This window comes from Ambystoma mexicanum, chromosome 11 (assembly GCF_040938575.1).
Source record: "Ambystoma mexicanum isolate Mex_15411 chromosome 11, UKY_AmexF1_1, whole genome shotgun sequence".
Lineage (NCBI taxonomy): Eukaryota > Metazoa > Chordata > Amphibia > Caudata > Ambystomatidae > Ambystoma > Ambystoma mexicanum.
The window spans coordinates 902,637,477-902,656,554 of NC_090934.1; the positions used below are offsets into that span (position 1 = coordinate 902,637,477).

General features: G+C 43.7%; 1 protein-coding gene across 3 annotated transcripts in view; it reads right to left on the reverse strand.

Annotated features, from left to right (window-relative positions):
* The window catches only part of TOLLIP (toll interacting protein), a 695,464-nt gene that overhangs the window by 589,512 nt on the left and 86,874 nt on the right, over positions 1-19,078 (reverse strand). The window contains exon 1 of one of the 3 annotated variants that reach the window (XM_069623971.1): positions 11,466-11,566. The exons of the other annotated variants lie outside the window; for them this stretch is intronic. The gene's annotated coding sequence lies outside the window, so the exon portion shown is untranslated. Of the gene's footprint in view, positions 1-11,465; positions 11,567-19,078 lie in introns of those variants that run through there. 3 annotated transcript variants of the gene reach the window in all.

Here is a 19,078-nt window from a genome sequence, read left to right on the forward strand (position 1 = left end):
GGAGCAGAACTTAGGGGGCGAAGGCAAACCTACTGGAGTTGAGAGATGGACAGAGGAACGAGAGCAAAGGGTAAAGAAACCAAGGAGTTCCCTGCAGGAGGTTGTTGCCTCCAAAGAGCTGTGAAAGACGTGGAGAAGGCCAAATCCCAGACAAGATGACTGCATTGTATTTCAAGGACGCCAGCGACCCTCCTGGGTTAATGACAGAGTTGGAGAGGCGAGGCCAAGCCTGTGGTATGAACCTTGACTCATGAATTAAATCTGCAAAGACAAGAATGGCATGTACACAGCCAGTGAGTTGACAAGCGACATGAAAGACCGGTGTGTGTTAAAGAAAGATTGAAGTTGCAACAGTATATCGCACATTTGAAGGTTGCACGCGTGTGGATGAGACGCGAAGGAAGGCAGACCTGTGGCGAACTTTAAATTACTATAACTGTGAAACAAGCAAAACAGAGTAACGGAGTGGCCCGTCGAAAGGAAGTCGCCCACTCGAAAGTCTCAGCGAAAGGTGAAATGTTTTTGTTATGAAGCGATGAAGTGAATGAACTCCGAAAAGCATAATGAGCAAAATTAACCCCAGCAAAAGTGAGGGGGTTGGCGGGGAGTAAAAAGTTGAATGCTGAACTTTTGCGCTTATGATCCTGAACTATCCAGACCAAGAGACACTGGGGGCAAATAACACAAGAGTGTGAGCTGAAGTGAAAGTCGAAGTGGTTCTGCGGAGCTCTACAGTAAAAGCCTCACACATTCAAAAGTCTTCGACATCAGGAAAAGGTCTGAGCCCGACTGAGGGAGAGCAGGAGTGTGATAAATTAAGGGAAGGGAAACCCTAAAGGAAGTGAATTACGCTTTGGGAAGGGAACCCCTGTAAGTGCTGTGTTTGAAAGGTCTGAGCCCGACTAAGGTGGACCTAGCATGAACATTTTGTTGAACTGCGTTTTGAAAGCTGGAATGAGAGACTTTCATGTGAAAGGCCAGGCGGGCCTCAATCCATGTTTTGAACTGCCTTTGTTTTGAGAACCTGAGCCAGAGGGTGTCAACCTGTCTATGGGTAACGCCTTACTCCGTGCTGTCTAACGTGGGGAGGAGAGCTGACTCAGCCACATTGATTCATTATATTCTAACACTGATTTTCCTTTGAATACATATTCCCCTTTATACACCTTTTTGTATAAGAGATAGGGCAGGCATTAGCTTTTGTTAGTGTAGGCCATTTTGATTTGACAGACTCAACTAGGACAGTTTTATTTATTACTTGATGGTAGAGACTACTCCCATCATAGCTATAGGGCAAAGCAGGAGTTTTTCCAAACCCCAAAACTTGAATAAAGGTTTTACAAATCGTACCGCTTGCGTCAGTGTCATACTTGTGAAGCCATGCCTTCCCTACACTTGCTCGACTTGGTTATGACACTAATTCGCTTCATTAGTTGCATTCATTAACAGGTGAGAGAGTCACTTCAAAAGACGCCAACTGAAGCCTACCATTCTATTGAGCCTAGAAAATACCTTTATGGTGACAAGATACCAATGTATATCAGCATTGGCACCAAGGTGCCATGCACCCATCGAGGTACTTATGAGAACTCATTCTGCCCTTAAGGTCCATTAGATCCCCACTTGGGCCCATGTGCCGCAGTGCAAACATGCAGTAGCAGCAGAGTAATAAGCAAAATTGGGCTGATGTACCAACTGATTTTCTGCTGCTTGCTCACTGTGTCAAACCGGTGGCTTTCGAGATATGCAACCTACTTCAGCGAAGGTTAAATCATGGCCTTGGTAACACCAGAGGCATATAGTATTGTGGCAAGGAGGAGGGGGGTGACGTGCGATTGAAGGGACAGTGGAATGAATTGCCTACTAGGATTCTTGTCTAAACCAACTCAATATCAGCCCAGTCAGGCCCCATGCCCATGTGAGGCGCTTCCTAAATGGCTTTTGGATGAGAGCTATGCCTGAGCTTCATCTGCAGAACAACCATCCTTAACTCCTACTCCAGTTGTGCAGAATGACACTGAAACTAATGATGTCAAGACTACTTAAGGAACTGTCCCTTTGCCCGAGTTGACACACATTTCTGATCTAACGCACTATTGTTTCTCCGTTTTACACTTTACAGGAGGGGAACAGGAAATGAAGAGGGCCATCCAATAGATCAGCCGCACAACTGCAGCGAGGGTAACAGACCAGAGTCTAAATGCTGATGAGTTTAATGAATAAATTGACATATGGCAGGTGAAGTATAAAGAACAAGAAAGTGAGTTGAGACTGGATTTCAATGATTGATTGATTTTGTCATTTATTATGCGCCTATAAACAAGTGTTTAATGGCGCAACGCAAAGTGCAGGGGTGACGGTACAGGGCAAAGTGCAACCAGGGCAGTGTGCTCCGAGTCAAGTGCAAGGGAGGCTAGGACAACGGTATTACCCAAATTGATCTTTTACAATTGACCTTTTGCATAATTGACCTTTATATTATTTTAGTTATTTTATTGGATTGGTTTTGGATTATAAATAATATAAGGTGATTGGGTGGGGGGTTGCAGGGTTTTTTTGGATTGGATGGGGGGGGTTTATATGTCCTAATTAACCTTCTAAATTAGGTAAATTCTCCGAGGTAAACTGTGAAAAGGTCAATTAGTATACAACCTAGGACAACAGGGTGCAGACCCAGCAAGTGCAAGGTAGGCCAGATAGCAGTGCAGGCAGGCCAGGCGCAAATGCAAGAGGACTGGTTTGGGTTGGGGGGGCAGGGGGTGATGGTGTCCTGTACGACTCATGGGGCACCAAGCAGCCAGTCAGCAGAGTATGATACTGTCAAATTGTTTGTAGCCCGATAGATGGGCCTGGGGTTCAATATTTGTAAAGTGTGGCTAAGACCCGAGGTTATGTTGTTAATGCTTCACTGGGCACAATCATTTTTTTCAATACATTTACCAGCATTTAAGGTTGCAACACAGTTTCCCACCTGTACAGAAGGAGCCACAATCCGATTGAAACAGTTTGAGGTGATACTTACTAAAGGGGATATAGAAGGTCTGGGATGGTGTGAATGCAGCCCTTACAGCTTGGGGAATTTATCAGGGCAAAGATAAATTACCATTTGGGTTGATTCGAATGTGCTGTAGGGCTCATTTCTGGGGCACACCTGACTGATATCAACACCAACATCTGAGAACTACACGCAATTGGAACTCTGAGCACAAGAACCACAGATGTAGTGATTTAACTAATTGAAGTCCTCATATCATCAGAAGGACAATACAATGGGATATTATTTAAGTAGTCCTGTGCCTCTTTACAGCAATTAGCTCCTGAGAATCAAGGAAGACATGTTGCACAACAGCTGGCCAAGGATCCTTGGCAAGGACTCGAATTTAGAGGACCTGTGGCCCTCGAGAAACCTGTGTAAGTACAGTGGGCAAAGTTGTGAACGCAGGACATCTACCTTTAACAAGGAGTACGAGTGCTGACTAGATAGATTATTCCCCAGGTCATGTACAGGCTGCAACTGGGATTTGGGCCACCCACAGAGATGTATGGAAGTCCTGCACGTTATTTGACTGCTACCCGAGACAACCTCCGTTTAGGGTTAGGTATTGGTTCCAGGTGAAAAAGATAGCTTTCCAACCTCCCCACCTACAATGTCTTAGTAAGCAGATAGGTGTTACTGGTAGAAAATAGAGTGGTTTGGGGAGTGGAACCATATTGCATGGCGAGCTGTTGATTCAGAAAGGATTACTGTGTGGAGTTCATATCTGTGCCTTCTGTCGAGAATCACTTTATTTTGAAGACTTAAAGTCGACAGTTTAGGTTTTCTTGCCCGCAGAGGAACGGAGGTCGATAGGCTTACATATAGAGCATCAGGTGAGATACCCTAAATTTGTACCTAGGAAGTTGGACAACTAATTACAATTTCTACCAGAAGTAAGAAAGATTACAGGCGTAGTTTGCCGGTGTTGGAAGTTATTTTTAATGAGAAGAAGGCTTTTGAGGTAGTCCATCCTGCAGCCACCTTGTACAAATCCTATGATGTTATTTCTTCAGTCTGTGATAAAATCTCTAACCAGTCTTGCCTTGACACTACTATGTGCCTCATAGTTTTTAAAATCTTTTAATAGGGATAAACTTGTTTCGTTGAAACCACTGTAGAGAAAATGGGTGTTAATATTCAATAGTCCTTACAGAGTGTGTCGAAAATAAAAAATGATTTGGATCCATCTATCTTGCTACAGCAAATGCAGGACGAGTCTATTCAATTGCTGATTGAGTTGCAAAATTGAATGTCAATTCAAACTTAATAAATGTTTTCTTTGTGCCTTATATTGTACTTCAGGGAGTAGCAAAGCCAGTCGGCCTTGACCCATACATTTCCCTTATGTAACAAAAAAATCAAACTGAAAAATAAAATGATCACACTAATGTGCAAAGGGGAGACAGGGGTTGCTGAAATGCGTTTCTTTCAACAAAGAACTACAAACATATTGAGAAAAATTATGATGGGGGATTTTCTGTTGCAGGAGGCACTGGGGAATGTCCCTTCTAAACTGCAGCTATATAAGAGTCGCTATGACATCATGCACCCCCTCAGGTCCATAGTTTCGAGCTTCCTGACTTTTATCAGGTTTCCCTCTTCCCTGTTGGCTAGAGTAGTCATGTGCAGAGATTAAAGACTACAAGTTCCTTCCACTCCAGGTTGACTGGTTCAAGGCTGTAGGCCTCAGCCTGGGGGAACGGACCAGTCTCTACTGAAATGAATAATGGGAAGTTGTGCTAAAGCAGAAATTATCAATGGTTGAAAGACACCTCGGTCGATGAGATAGGATGGGAAGAACTTCTCCAAGAGAGATTCCCCCCCTCAGTCAAGTTACACTACACCGGATGCACATCAGTACGTATTGCAACTACTCAAACATTGAAGTTGTGTCATCTATGAACGAGTCCATTGTTTGGCAGGAGGCGGGATAAATGTGCTGGAAGGTCTAGACTGAGGCTTTCTCAAACCGTCGGACTACTGCTGAGCAACACAGGCTTTGAATCCTTTAATGTCACACAGAAATACAAGCCTAGTGTTTTGGTAAAAAAATCCTTTTGGTAAACATAACAAATCGAAAGGGCCCCAAGAAAACAAACAAAAAGAAATCCAGGGTTTGCTTGCTTTTCATGGAGCTTTTTTCAAACTTGGCAAATTCGGATAATTCGGATTTCTGGCATAGAACCCCTTCCAAATGTTTATTGGATGCCTAGGGAATGAAAGAATTAGGAAAGCTTTTGCCCTTTCTTTTTTCTGGGGCATGGTTTCAACATGCCTTGGCTCACCACAAACTGAGAAAGTTCCAGGCATAGCCTTAGCGCAGCAAATACGTTTCTCAATCGGCCTCTCCTTTCAGTGCAGCGCCCCAAGAAATGCAATGATGACCCACAATAAATCGCGTCCAATTTTACACATAGCTCCGTCATCTACCCGTTCAATGCCTTCCTGAGCATCTTATCTATCCCCCACCCTCCTACCAAATATCTCCCGACTTTGCTCCTCTTTACCACTACTGAATGTTCCATCATACTCCTCCTTTGCCTCCGACAGGAAAAACACGCTTCAACGCCATAACCTATGGCAGTAGGTGTTATACAATGTAAGATACCATGAATATCACTTAAATACATCAAGACCCCCAGATAAATAACCAGTTCTCTTACCAAACTTGGATTAAACAGACGACTTCTACAGGAGTAAGACAATCCTCCACCTTTCTTGTAGAGTATGCTTCTTGTTTAATTTTATATTTCTAAATCAAAATCTTAAAGATACAAAAATATATTTATTTTTTTAGAAAATCAACAGATCATTTCTGTCTCTAAACATCCCTACCTACTGTTTGTTTTGTGCGTACCTTCTACAACTTATGAGTGCCCAAACTTATAAAAGTTGGAAAGATAGATCACCCATCTCCAATCGTGAACCTAAACACCTGTGTCCATATTTGATATCGCAAACAAAGTTGTGTTATTAATGATGCACCATATTGGCAGATTTTAGGTTCACGATTGGAGATAGGTGGTGATGGTGTCTATCTTTCCATCTATTTTTTGAGTTTGGGCACTCATGATATAAGTTGTAGAAGACACGTATTAAGTGCAAACAGGAGGTGGCGATGTTTTCAGACAAATTACCCGTTGATTTTATAAAAATATTTTGTTTTTTGAGATTTTGATTTAGAAAAATGTAATTACACAGGAAGTGTACTCCACAAGAAATGTTGAGGATTTTCTTACTCAGGTAGTAGAAGAACCATGCGTTTCAACATTTTAGCCATTTGCGTTCATTTGTGTTGTACTTATATGACACATTCGGTTGTACATTAGGCTGCGTTTGTACAGCCCATTGAATAAAGGCCTTATAGAAATGTCACAAAAGAACTGCAAAGAGAGGGATGAAATCACAATCAAATTGCTGTGTGGATCAGGAGGGGGAAGGCAGGGATTAGTTCTGGGCGAACACATTCTTAATGAGCTAAGTGAACGTGCCTGTGCTCAAGTACTCTGTCAGTCCTAGATCGAATTAGATGCTGCTTCAACCCATTTCTGGTTATCTTTGGGAAGGCAGGATTTAGATCCTTAATTCACAGTAGCTTCATGGAAACCACCACGGCACAGGGCATGGCATGATATATGATATTTGTATCGCGCTCGTACACAAGTGTTTCAGAGTGCGACTAGTCAAGGGAGGGGAGCAGGGGAGAACACAGCACAACATAAAATCGATCTCACTAGGCCCAGTGACATTGAGAACACGCAAGTGCATGGGAAAAAGAAAAGGGAAAAAAGTGCATGGAAGGGGGAGAGTGGAAAGTGCAGAGCAGAGGAGCGCAGATAAATAAAAATAAATAGAAAATGGAGGCAATAAACAGTGGTAGTGCAGCCAGCAAGTGGCAAGTGCTGTGTTTAGGGCAGCAGACTGGGTAAGTCTGAATAAGTGCAGGAAAAGAAGAAAAATGGGTGGGGGGGGGCTCTATGGGTACAGATACAGTCCGCAGTGCCAGGAGGCAGTGCAGGAAGGTGGCAGGGTGAGCGGGTACCTGGGCTCAGGGGATAGAGGGTGGCCAGCTGCACAGTGCCAAGAGACAGCACATCAGCAGGGGAGAAGGGGAGCGAAGGCAGAAGCAAAGAGGAAGGTTTTGAGGTGCTTCCGAAACCGGAGATGGTTCTCCTCAAGTTTTACAGTGGCAGGGAGGCTGTTCCAGAGGGAGGCCCCAGTCGAAGATAGAAATCTACCCCCAGCTCGTTTCTATGAAAATCGATTGATCCTTTGTGAGTTAGAGATAGCGGAGCGAAGAGCTCAAGAGGGGAGGTATTTGCGGAGGGATAGCTGAAGGTATTTTGGACCCAGGCCCCAGAAAGCCTTGTGGACAATGCAGGGGGTTTTGAATTTAATCCTTGCATCCACTGGGAGCCAATGGAGAGATTTCAGAGCTGGAGAGTTACGATCCGAGGGCTTGAGGCCAAAGACAAGTCTTGCAGTCCTCCTGTTCTGGAGAAGTTGTAGAGGGCAGAGAGTAGAGGCAGGTAGATTTTGAAAGAGGCCGTTACAATAGTCCAACCTAGAGAAACCAGAGCTTGGGAGACAGTGAGCTTCTGAGGGAAGGAGAGGAAAGAAAGAATACCTCTGAGGAGGTGCAGTAGGAAGTTTGACTTTTTAGAGACCTCAGAGATATGGGCCAAGAAGGAAAGTGTGGAGTCAAAGAGGACCCCAAGGTTCGTAGCCTTGCAGGTAGGAATAGGAGCAGGGCCAAGGGAGGCCGGCCGGAGAGTGAGGGAAAAGGATGGAGATGGTGTGCCGATGAGGAGGATCTCCGTCTTGCTGGCATTCAGACAAAGATCATTGGCGGCACACCAATCTTGAAAGGCAGTTAGGCAGACAGAGATGAGAGAGAGGGAGAGGAGGAGGTGGCCGAGGGCAGCCGGAAAATGAGTTGAGTGTCATCAGCGTAGCACTGGAAATTTGAGCAGAAAATGGCAATGCGGTGAGCGAGAGTTGCCAGGTATTGGTTCAAAAGCCAGGGTGAGAGGTTAGACCCCTGGGGATCCCCACAGGTGGAGAGGAAGATAGATGATAGGAAGGACCCCAGTTGGACCTGGGAGGGTCGATCAGTGAGGAAAGAGGTCAGCCAGGCCAGAGCCTGATCAGTGATACCCATGGCATGACGGAGACTGTTGAGCAGGAGTGTGTGGTTGACCGTGTTGAAGGCAGAAGAGAGATCAAGAAGGATGAGGACAGAGGGAATGTTAGAAACAAGGTTGGAGAGCAGATCTTCATGGATATTGAGGAGAGCAGTTTCCGTGCTTCTGGCCGCTCTGAAGCCAGACTGGTGGTAATGGAGACAACCAACAGAATCTGAATGAAGGTTAAGCTGAGAGATGGCCTGTAAATTGCCAATAAGTTGCTCCGGAAACCACCTATTTAAATCAGTCCTCCTTAGGCATCCTCATCACCGGCATTCTCAGCAAAGGACGTGCCAAGACAAGGACCTCACCTGTTTGCGCCTGATCGGGCCAAGGGACTGACCCGCTATCCTGCATTTCACTTACAAATGTGTCACCTCCCTACACAGCCCATCCCCACTCTCAATAGTGTTGAAATGGCCAAGTGCCATGGCCAGCCCCGGCAAGCTACCCTAGCGAACATGATCAATATTGCCCTTGCCCCCATCCAACACCCATGAACCACATGCATGGGCACTCATTTTTATCAATGCTCGCTCAGCAGCCGCTCACATTACAGAGATCGCAACCTCATCTCGTACAACAACCTTGATGCCCTGTTAATCACTGAAACATGGTTTACCCCATCCTCCCTGTTGTTTTGTGTTTCTGCCTGCCGTGGCTTTCACAGAGTCTCCTGGGCTCCCTGACGGGAGCCCAGGACACTCAAAGTGAAAGCGGCTGCAGGCAGAAACACAAAACAAATGCGTTTTGATATGCTGCAGTGTTTCTCACTACGGCAGCTTTCGCGTGGAGTCTCCTGGGCTCCCCAAACCCTGAGGGAGCCCAGGAGACTCCAAGCGAAAGCCGCCGCAGTGAGAAATACAACATTGTTGTATTTGTAAATGCTGCAGTATTTACAAATTCAACAACATTGTGATTCTGACTGCGGCAGCTTTCGATTGGAGTCTCCTCGGGTCCCCCGGGTTGGGGAGCCCAAGAGACTCCACGCGAAAGCCGCCACAGTCAGAAATGCAACATTCTTGTATTTATGATTTCCATGGTTTTTCAACCACGTCAATCACAAATGCAACAATGTTGTATTTGTAATTGCAGCGTCTTTGCTTTTTGTCTTCATTTTACGTTATCTGTGCTTCCCTGGCCTTGGGGAGCACCGAAAATGTAAAATGAAAGTGAAGGCAGCCTCCTCAGCTCATGCAGCTCTGCTCTGGCTGCAGTAAGCAAAAGGTCTCCGTAGGGGGCTTTTGCTGCTTGTTTAGTGCTGCCAGGGCAGAGCAGAGGAGGCTGCCTAAAATGGCAAAATGGATGCTCCCATGTAAACGCTTTGAGCCTCGTTTGCTCAAAGCATTTACATAGGAACTTTCATAAAAAATATGTTTAAAGTATGTTTTAGACTATTGCCCATCTTTTAAAGCAATAAAGGTGCTGTGTGTGACCATACAAAAAGCAGATGCCTAAGGAGTTTGTCAGACTCAAAAACAGTGAAAAAACACAAAAATCCAAATCAGGTAAAAACACATGAGAGAGTGAGAAAAAGGTCTCTCTCACTACAGGGTTAAAATTAAAAAGTCCTAAATCCAGCAAAAGAGCTGGGGGTCTCTAAGATGGGAGGATTTTTTGCATAGAAATGAACATTCCCCCTAACACTCCCCACATTTTCCTTATTTTCATACCCCACGGGTACTGCATCCAACATGCCGACCGCAAAGGTAGGACAGGAGGTGGAGTGACAATCATCCACAGGAGCAGTTGGTCATGTACCATCATCGCCTCCCCCAGAACAGGCTCATTTGAATCACTCGCCTGCTGGTTCACTCCATCGCACAAGGAATCCATTGCCTTCCACCTCATCTACAGGCCACCTCACAGGAGTGACTCTTTCATTGCAGACATCTCCAAACGTACTCTTCTCTGCCAAATAAGCACATTCAAATAACGTGTTTCTCAGTGATTTTAACATCCCAGAGTCTCAGGCCGATAACTACACTTTAAGCACGCTTTTTGTACTGACCCATTTCATGGACTTTTAAGCAAATTGTGCCCTCCCCACCCACAACAAAGGGGACACCCTAGATTTAGTCTTCACATCATCCCCCTGCATCACCTCTGCAGACACTATCCCACTTGACTGGTCAGACCACACAGTCATCCCATTATGCAGTCACCCAATCGACTACGGCTCACAAAGGTCAGGCTAAACGCCCCCCACTCAACACTACTCATTCAAAACCTTCCGAGTCAATGAGCTAGAAGCAAACTTTACAGACTTCCCCACCACAGAGAATGCCTCGGGCCTCCTGGAACTATTCACCAACTCTGCTATGAAACTGGTGGACGCTCACGCCCCCTAAAATCCAGCCAGGCTAAGACCAAACCATCAGCCCCATGGTAAACCCCCAAGCTAGCCTCCAACAAACGGTTAATCAGAGCCATAGAGAAACAGTGGCACAAAAACCATAACTTGGGAGACCTCACCCACCAAAAATCGCTGCACGGGGTCAAAGCTGCTTACTACTCCACCATCATTACAGCAGCCTCTAACAGGAGCAAAGCCCTCTTTGAAGTATTAAAGAATTGTACCAAACCCTCACCCGACCCAGAGGTACCAGCAACCCATGAAAAATGCGACAGAATCAACACATTTCTCTATTGAAATAATAGACGAAATCCGAGACCATCAGCCTTCCACACCATAAGCATCCCCTGCACCCTGGAATGCACACGGCCCTTCTTGGCAAATTCTCTCCTCTGTTTCCCCTGGATCTTCCAAATACGATTGCCTCCCTCAAAACAACTGGATTCAGATATGCTACACGTTCACAAATACAAGTAATTGTGAAAAACAAGTTTTGTTTTGTCCAAATTCTGTATTGTAGATTCACAAAGAGTTCACTTCATTGTATTAACTTCATTCAATTGTTCTTTCTCGTATTTGTGATCATATGGCATACCGATTTGCTTAATATTCATTAGTTCATGGGCTAGCCACATCCCGACACGCGTTTCCCCATTTGCTCAGTATAACGGTTCTTCAGGGGTGTGATGGCTAGTTCATTTAACATGAAGTTCAATTGAAATTAATGTATTCCATTGTTTCTTTCTTGGTGGTTTCCCAAATGAACCTGTACACCAAGAGAATAATGTGTTTTTATATAAAAACCTTTTCGGGTCTCTTAGGCAGACACAGCGTGTTTAAAACATAGTAAGGTGAATGTATATAGCTAACAAAGATACAAACTTACAGCATGTGATGTCTGTGAATATTCTATTTGCTGTGTTGTTCTTCTCCTAGATCCTGAAATTGTCTGGTTTAGTGCGTTCGTATGGAACGCTCATAGTTTTCTATAATTGGAAAGAAACGACATGTAAGACAACCGTGTTGTTACACGTTTCGTTTTGGTTCAAATGAGTGCGATTTATATTCCCAACGGCTTAATATAATGTTAAACTCTTACCTTGAAATATCTTCATGACGTGTGCGGTGCGATTGCCTTCTATGGTGTTGTAAAGCTAAATTGGCGCGTTTGTATTTTAAATAAAGATCATTGAGAAGGACATGGACATCACGTGATCTGATCACGTGATTTGTGCGCCATCTTTAAGCTAGAAGCTCATGTTAGTTCCCTTTCATTTCGGGTGGCCTCCTGAATACGCCATTTTGGTTGGCAAGGTCGTAAAAAACAATGCTGTATTTAGCCTCCGGGAGCCGAACGTTTGGTGTTAGATGTGTTACGTTCATGTATTGAATTTTTAGCATTTGTTATTTAACGAGTTTGTAACTGGAGGCAGAACTCAAACTGTTAATATTTTCATTTGAAAGCAATAAAATAGTTGAATTCCCTGATATAATGTATGAAATATACTATGTTAATTCTGAACATATCAATAAGTGCAATAAATACTATAGCATGTGCAATTAGGATTCAGACAACATACATTGGAAATAGTAAAAAATGCATAAATGGAAATGCCATGTATCAATGAGAGTGAAGCACATACTTCACTCCCCCTCCCCCCCAAGTTGTTATTGTTTGACACAATTTATAGGAAATGGTGCAGTTCCTGGTCCACGTTTAAACCTGTATATATTGCATCCATATTGCAAATCCAAAATTCTTTCGTTCGTAACATTACTATATTCCCACCTCTTTTGGGGAAAAATAGTTTTTCAATGCCATGACATTTGATTTGTGATATGTCTGCTCCTGGATGGTCTTCATGAAAATGTAGGGCCAGTGGCGATTTTAAGTCTTTGTTTTTAATTGCTCTTAGGTGTTCTCCAATTTTCTAATCGTGGTGCCGATGTATATTGTCTTGCATAGATCACGTTTTTACTATTGCAATTGATTAGTTCATTGATCTGGTTTATGGATTTTTGGCCAAAAATATATTGTTGGAAGAATCGGATAAGTAATGTTCATGTAAGTAAATTCTTCATATGTGATTAGATCGTGTTCTTTCCAATGGTATTTTGAAACCATTACAGATCTATACTGTTTCTGCAGAAAAATTGAAACTAAAAATATTCTTCTCAAATTTAACCCAAGAGAAATTGAAGCGAACTACAGAGATCCGTTCAGATCTGTCTACAAGTCATGTAGAAAACACCATCAATCTACTAAACCTAGCGGAAGAAGAAGATGTCCATACAATATCAAGCTTTGCAGAAGAACATAATATTACCTTGGGTCTATCCAAATACACGAAATTAAAACCACACTCAAAATTCATCCCAACTCTACCCATAGACAATGCAATAGATCTTTTTCAGAAAGCGGTACAAGGCGAACTGAGACAACTGTATCTTAAAGGAGCCAAACACAAAGTAAGAAACAATTTTAGCCAACAACAACTACTATCGATCAAGAAACTCAAAGAAAACTTTGATATTACAGGTAAGTCAGCCGATAAAGGTGGGAATATAGTTCTTCTGAAGACTGATGACTATATTCAGAGTGCAATGAATCATCTGAATAACACAGAATGCTACCAAAGACTAACAACAAATCCAATTAATAATTTGCAAAAAGACTGGCAATTTATGAGCAACCATTGGAAAGAACAAGATCTAATCACATATGAAGAATTTACATACATGAACATTACTCATCCGATTCTTCTAACAATATATTTTTTGCCAAAAATCCATAAACCAGATCATTGAACTAAGGCCACCCGAAATGAAAGGGAACTAACATAAGCTTCTAGCTTAAAGACGGCGCATAAATCACGTGATCAGATCACGTGATGTCCATGTCCTTCTCAATGATCTTTATTTAAAAAACAAACAAACGTTCCAATTTAGCTTTACAACACCACAGAAGGCAATCGCACCGCACTCGTCATGAAGATATTTCAAGGTAAGAGTTTAACATTATATCGAGCTGATAGGAATATAAATCACGCTCATTTGAACCAAAACGGAACGTGTAACAACTCAGTTGTCTTACACGTCGTTTCTTTCCAATTATAGAAAACGAGGACCGTTCCGTACGAACGCACTAAACAAGACAATTTCAGGATCTAGGAGAAGAACAACACAGCAAATAGAATATTCACAGTCATCACATGCTGTAAGTTTGCATCTTTGTTAGCTATATACATTCACGTCACTATAATGTTTTAAACATGCTGTGTCTGCCTAAGAGACCAGAAAAGGTTTTTATATAAATACACATTATTTTCTTGGTGTACAGGTTAATTTGGGAAACCACCAAGAAAGAAACAATGGAATACATTAATTTCAATTGAACTTTATGTTAAATAAAGTAGCCATCACACCCCTGAAGAACCGCTATACTGAGCAAACGGGGAAACACGTGTCGGGATTTGGCTAGCCCATGAACTAATGAATATTAAGCAAATCTATATGCCATATGATCACAAATACGAGAAAGAACAATTGAATGAAGTTAATACAATGAAGTGAACTCTTTGTGAATCTACAATACAGAATTTGGACAAAACTAAAACTTGTTTTTCACAATTATTTTTATGTGTGAGCGCGTAGCATATCTGGATCCAGCCTTTTCTCCATACATTTATATTGCCCTTTACAGTCTTTGGGGCAGTGATCCGGAAACCGCAGCCATCACTGAGACAATTCAAAGCCTAATCTAGGAGCAGCGCATGGAACAGTGCACAAGACTGTACCAAAAATATTTTCTCTCTCAAAACGACTTCTTATTTGGATGACATAATTCCAGCCAAACACATTAAAGAATTGACGGGCCCAGCGCTGAATGCGCTCCTCAGCATAATCAATGCCTCCCTCGCAGAAGCATCATGCCCAAACACCCTCAAGACTGGTCTCATTCGATCTCTTGAAAAAAAACAACCCTAGATCCAGACAACCTGGCTAACTAGAGGCCCATTACGAATCTCCAGTTTATTGGCAAAATCTTAGAAAAAGTAATTGCTACACAATTACTCGCCAGAATCAAATAAGTCCACCTCCTAAATGACTATCAGTCAGGGTTCTGCCCTAAGTGTAGAATCGAAACAGCCACCATCCAGGTGGTGGATGATGCTCTCCAAACCGTAGATAAGGGCGACTCATGGCTCCTCATCCTCCATGACCTCTCGGCTACATTCAACAACGTCGACCACTGCATCCTTCTCTCCCTCCTTGCTGACAGGATGGGATTCTATGGCACTGTCCAAAATTGGTTTACCTCCGACCTCTAAGGGCAGACACCAGGCTGTCCAGATGAACTTGTGTTCTAACCAACTCCAGGTCTCCTGAGGAGTCCCCCAAAGCTCCATCCTCTCACCAATCCTTTATAACCTTTACATGGAGCATCTGGGCACTCTACTCAAAGATCCCAATATAGCCATCCACCAATACGCAGACAATACTCAGTTGTACATGAGAGTAAATAGTGCCCAGGACATCATTCGGCTCTGTGATTAACTACCATCATTCATTCCTGGATGTCGACGGCCTAACTCCAACTAAAGCCACCCAAGACTGAATTCATCCTCATCGTTCCACCCGCTTAAAGACAACCTGTACAACAATTGCTCAATGATATTCGCCTAGACAAATTTGATCCACAACTTTCAAACTCAACAAAATCCTTAGGCTTCACCATTGACAGCAATCTGTCCTTCCAGAAACATAGCCACGAAGGCCCAAATAGTCTGGCTCAGAATCTCTACCCTTTGAATATCAAACCCTTCATCCCACCACAGGACTTTCAGATGTTGCGCAGGCCCTTGTGGTCTTGCACATCGATGGGGGAAATTATCTCCTGGCTCACAGCTGCTCACTTGGCTCCCCTAAAAGCAGTCCACCATGCTGCAGCATGTCTTATTACAGGAGCATGGAAATTTGACCGAATTATCCCCATCCTGCGCGAGCTACATTGGCTTCCACTCCAAGCCAGGAACTGTTCAAGACTGCATGTATCCTCTACAAAGCAGCCATGATTAGCACACCAGAGTACCTTGCGGCTAAGCTCCACATATCTGGCGGCACACGCTCCTCATGCAACAAATTGACCAACTTGAATCACAACTGGTCCGCAAAGAGAAAACCCAATCTCCTTTTCTTGTCATGATGCGACAGTCTGGAACTCGATACGGGTGTCGGCTCAAAATGATCCCACAATTCTCCAATTTCGCAAATTTCTCAAAAAATGGGTCTTTCAACAACACCTGACCAAGGACTAATTCCAATGGATTCACATACCAACGCACAGACCTTACAGTACTGCACATTTTAAAAGATGCCAGCTAAATGCTGGCTACCCACACTCTGTACAGCGCTATGCTGCTCTCGAGCTAGGTCTGCACTTCACACAATAAAAATAAATAAAAAAGCTCATCGTCTGGCTGCATGGTATCCAGGCAGACAATATTAGCACAGTTAAATATAATCCAGTTGCAAGTCTTCAGTGGGTCACCACATTGCAGTGTGGAAGGTTAATTTTTGACAGCGTGTTATATTGCATCACGAAAGAAAAAACTTAATTCGAATTTTAGGTCTTCCAGGATGTAAGTACTGTGGATTGTTTAGTTTGTACTGCGGCAAACGTGCATATGCCACATTCAGATCGTCCAGTGCATTTCCACAGTTTACTATTGTAAATGTACGTTGACAAGTGCCGATTTCGGTTTCAGATTTTCCAGCTCTGTGCATTGCGGTAGATGCAATGCAAAATGGCAGTTTCAGGTCTTGCAGCAAGCCAGCACAGTGCATTCTGGAGATTAAATGACAGTTATCCATCAGATGGACCAATGAGATTTCCCTGCAGGCCATTTTTTGCTGAAGCCTGGTTTCCCGGTCCGGCTTTGCCACTGCAGGGAATCACGTTGTGGTGGGCCTGCTGCCCCTCAGACCTGTGTCTTGTACAGAGGACACCCCAACAGACACCCGACTCCCACAAGAGCCCAGCGTGCAGAACATATCAAATTACAAAGAGAGAAATTAAGTTGACTTTCCAGTTAGGAGTTGAAAATCCGTCCACCCTGTGCTGGCCATAGACAGAGATCCTGACACACATACCTACTTATACCAGAACTTACACTGCCTCACTCAGTAGAAATACAAGATTTGGCTGCATGTCGCTTATTGCACCTGCGTGAGTGTGTAGGAAAGTAAACTACAGCAGAAAGTGAATTTTGCAGTCATCCATTCTTGCCCCTATGCCAACTAATTGAAGATCTATTAGGCACACTGCTCCCCGCATACATAAAGTACAATGGCGGCTGTGCGTCCTGTAGCGTATGTGTGATAACCAGACAAGGAAATTAAAACACTTGCTGGCGGGCACACGATACAGAAGTCTACCATGTAACTACTGCTACCAGTATAGTTTGCTGAAGTAAAACGTTGCGACCTCTGGATCTAGCGCTTCTAAATTAGCATCCTGGTGGGTATGTAGGCATGGTGTTTCTAGTTTAGGACTCATTATTTACTGGACTGTCTCTGGACCGTTACGGCTACGTCGCAGCTAAAGCACCAAGAAGGCTCTACGCTGACAAGAATAAAGGTGCTGTTGAGAGGCCTCGTCCCCCTGTTCCACATTAGTGGCAATTGAGCCAGTCTTCCTACCTGGTTCTCTAAAGGCATGTCCTTTTTGAACGGTGACATTTTTCAAATTTCTTGTCTAAACACCCCCGATTGCCATACTACACCAGTTGTGTCTTTTGTTAGGTCAGTGCATTTTTATATTTTAAATTAAAAGACTATATTTTTAGAGAACCACGATTGGATTATTTTACTTAAACTGTTTGGTTTGCTACGGTCATCACCTCACACCCCACCCCTGAGGGGTAAAGCCTGCCCTCAGTCCACGTTACCACAAAAGGCAAAGGCGGTAACTGCGGGCTGTGGTTGTTCTACCTCAACGACTGGTATCACTGCTGTTTTAACAATCGTGGTGTGGTTTTGCCACTATTAATCCCTGCACTCCTGCAAAGCAGTAGTCATTTTGTCACACTCGGTATTAAGATTGGGAGGAGATTAACAGTTAGCTCTGGCATTAATCAGTTCCTGTTTCTTTGCAGCCTTGGGAGACAGCCTGGTGGTATTCCTCCGGCTCTTTTATTTCATTGGGTGACGTGGAGGAAGTTACAATTCCTAGTGTAACCCCATTTGGGAAAAAGACATGGCCACCTGCCTAAGGCATTGTTCCGTCTGCACAGAACTTGGAACAATCTTATTTGGGGAGGACTGGGAATTGGGCTTAGAGGCACTCATGGAATGGATTAGGGGGCTAGCAATTGGGAAGCGGTATATTTGCTTTCCCCCTTCTGCCTTTCCACCTGTTCTCTTTTGTGGAAAGAGATGAAACCAAGTAAAACTGCAACACCTTTTGCTGGCATCATGCGACCACTTTGCTGTACTTCAGCGCCATTTGTTTTCTTTTTTCTCCCCTCAAATACAATCTCTCTGGCTGGCGGTCTTCATAAGATCGGAATCATAAAAACAAAACTAATATTTCTTGTATAAATCACTTGTTGCAACGTTGGGTTCAACTGCACACTACAGTCGGCTTGCATAGCAAAGGAGGTATGGGTTCTTCTTTTCTTTGATTTTGGTTGTTGCATACTTTTTTTTTTCCACCAAACATTTTATTGAGCCTTTTCAATTTAGGTTTACAATGACATCAGCTTTTCAACACATACAGTTCATAACATTAGTTCAATAAGGCAGTTCTCTTAACTGCGCTTGTTTCTTGGCGTTGTACACTGTCTGTGGCCTTATGAGGGCTTGGTTGGGGTCTGTTCCCTTCCCATTCGTCCTGTTCTCATTGAAGCCATCGTGTAATTGGGGGTTCTCCAGTTAAGTCCTGGATATTGGTCAGCATAGTCCATGAAAGGTGCCCATGTGTCGGAAAGTGTTCAGGTTCCCAGAATGGATCGACGTGATTTTTTCCGCTACTGCGATTTCCCAACATTTGGACCACCAGATGGGGATTGAGGGGCCCTCCGAGTTCTTCCATAGTCGAGCCAGTGCTATTTTAGTGGCAGTTAACAGGTGCGTACACAGACGTGCGATCTGGCCATCAGCCCCGTGATCCCTTTGATCTGGTCTAGCACCCCCCTCCAGTACACCCCAACTTTTGGGTAAGTCCATAATAAATGGAACAAAGTGCCCAGTCTTTGCAGCCCCTGCAACATCCCGGCGGGATGTCTGGGTCGGATTTGTTTAGTTGCTCCGGGGTGATATAGTATCTGTAGCAGACTTCAGATCCCCCCTATTTGTTTGCGATACATTGGGTGCTTTTGTGTAATCTGGTCCAGTTTCTACCCCACTCTATGTCTTTAGCTCGTCCCAGATCTCTTTCCCAGCTAAGCATGTATTTTTCTTTTGTGGTTGCGTCTGTCTTGTCAAACAAGTGGTATA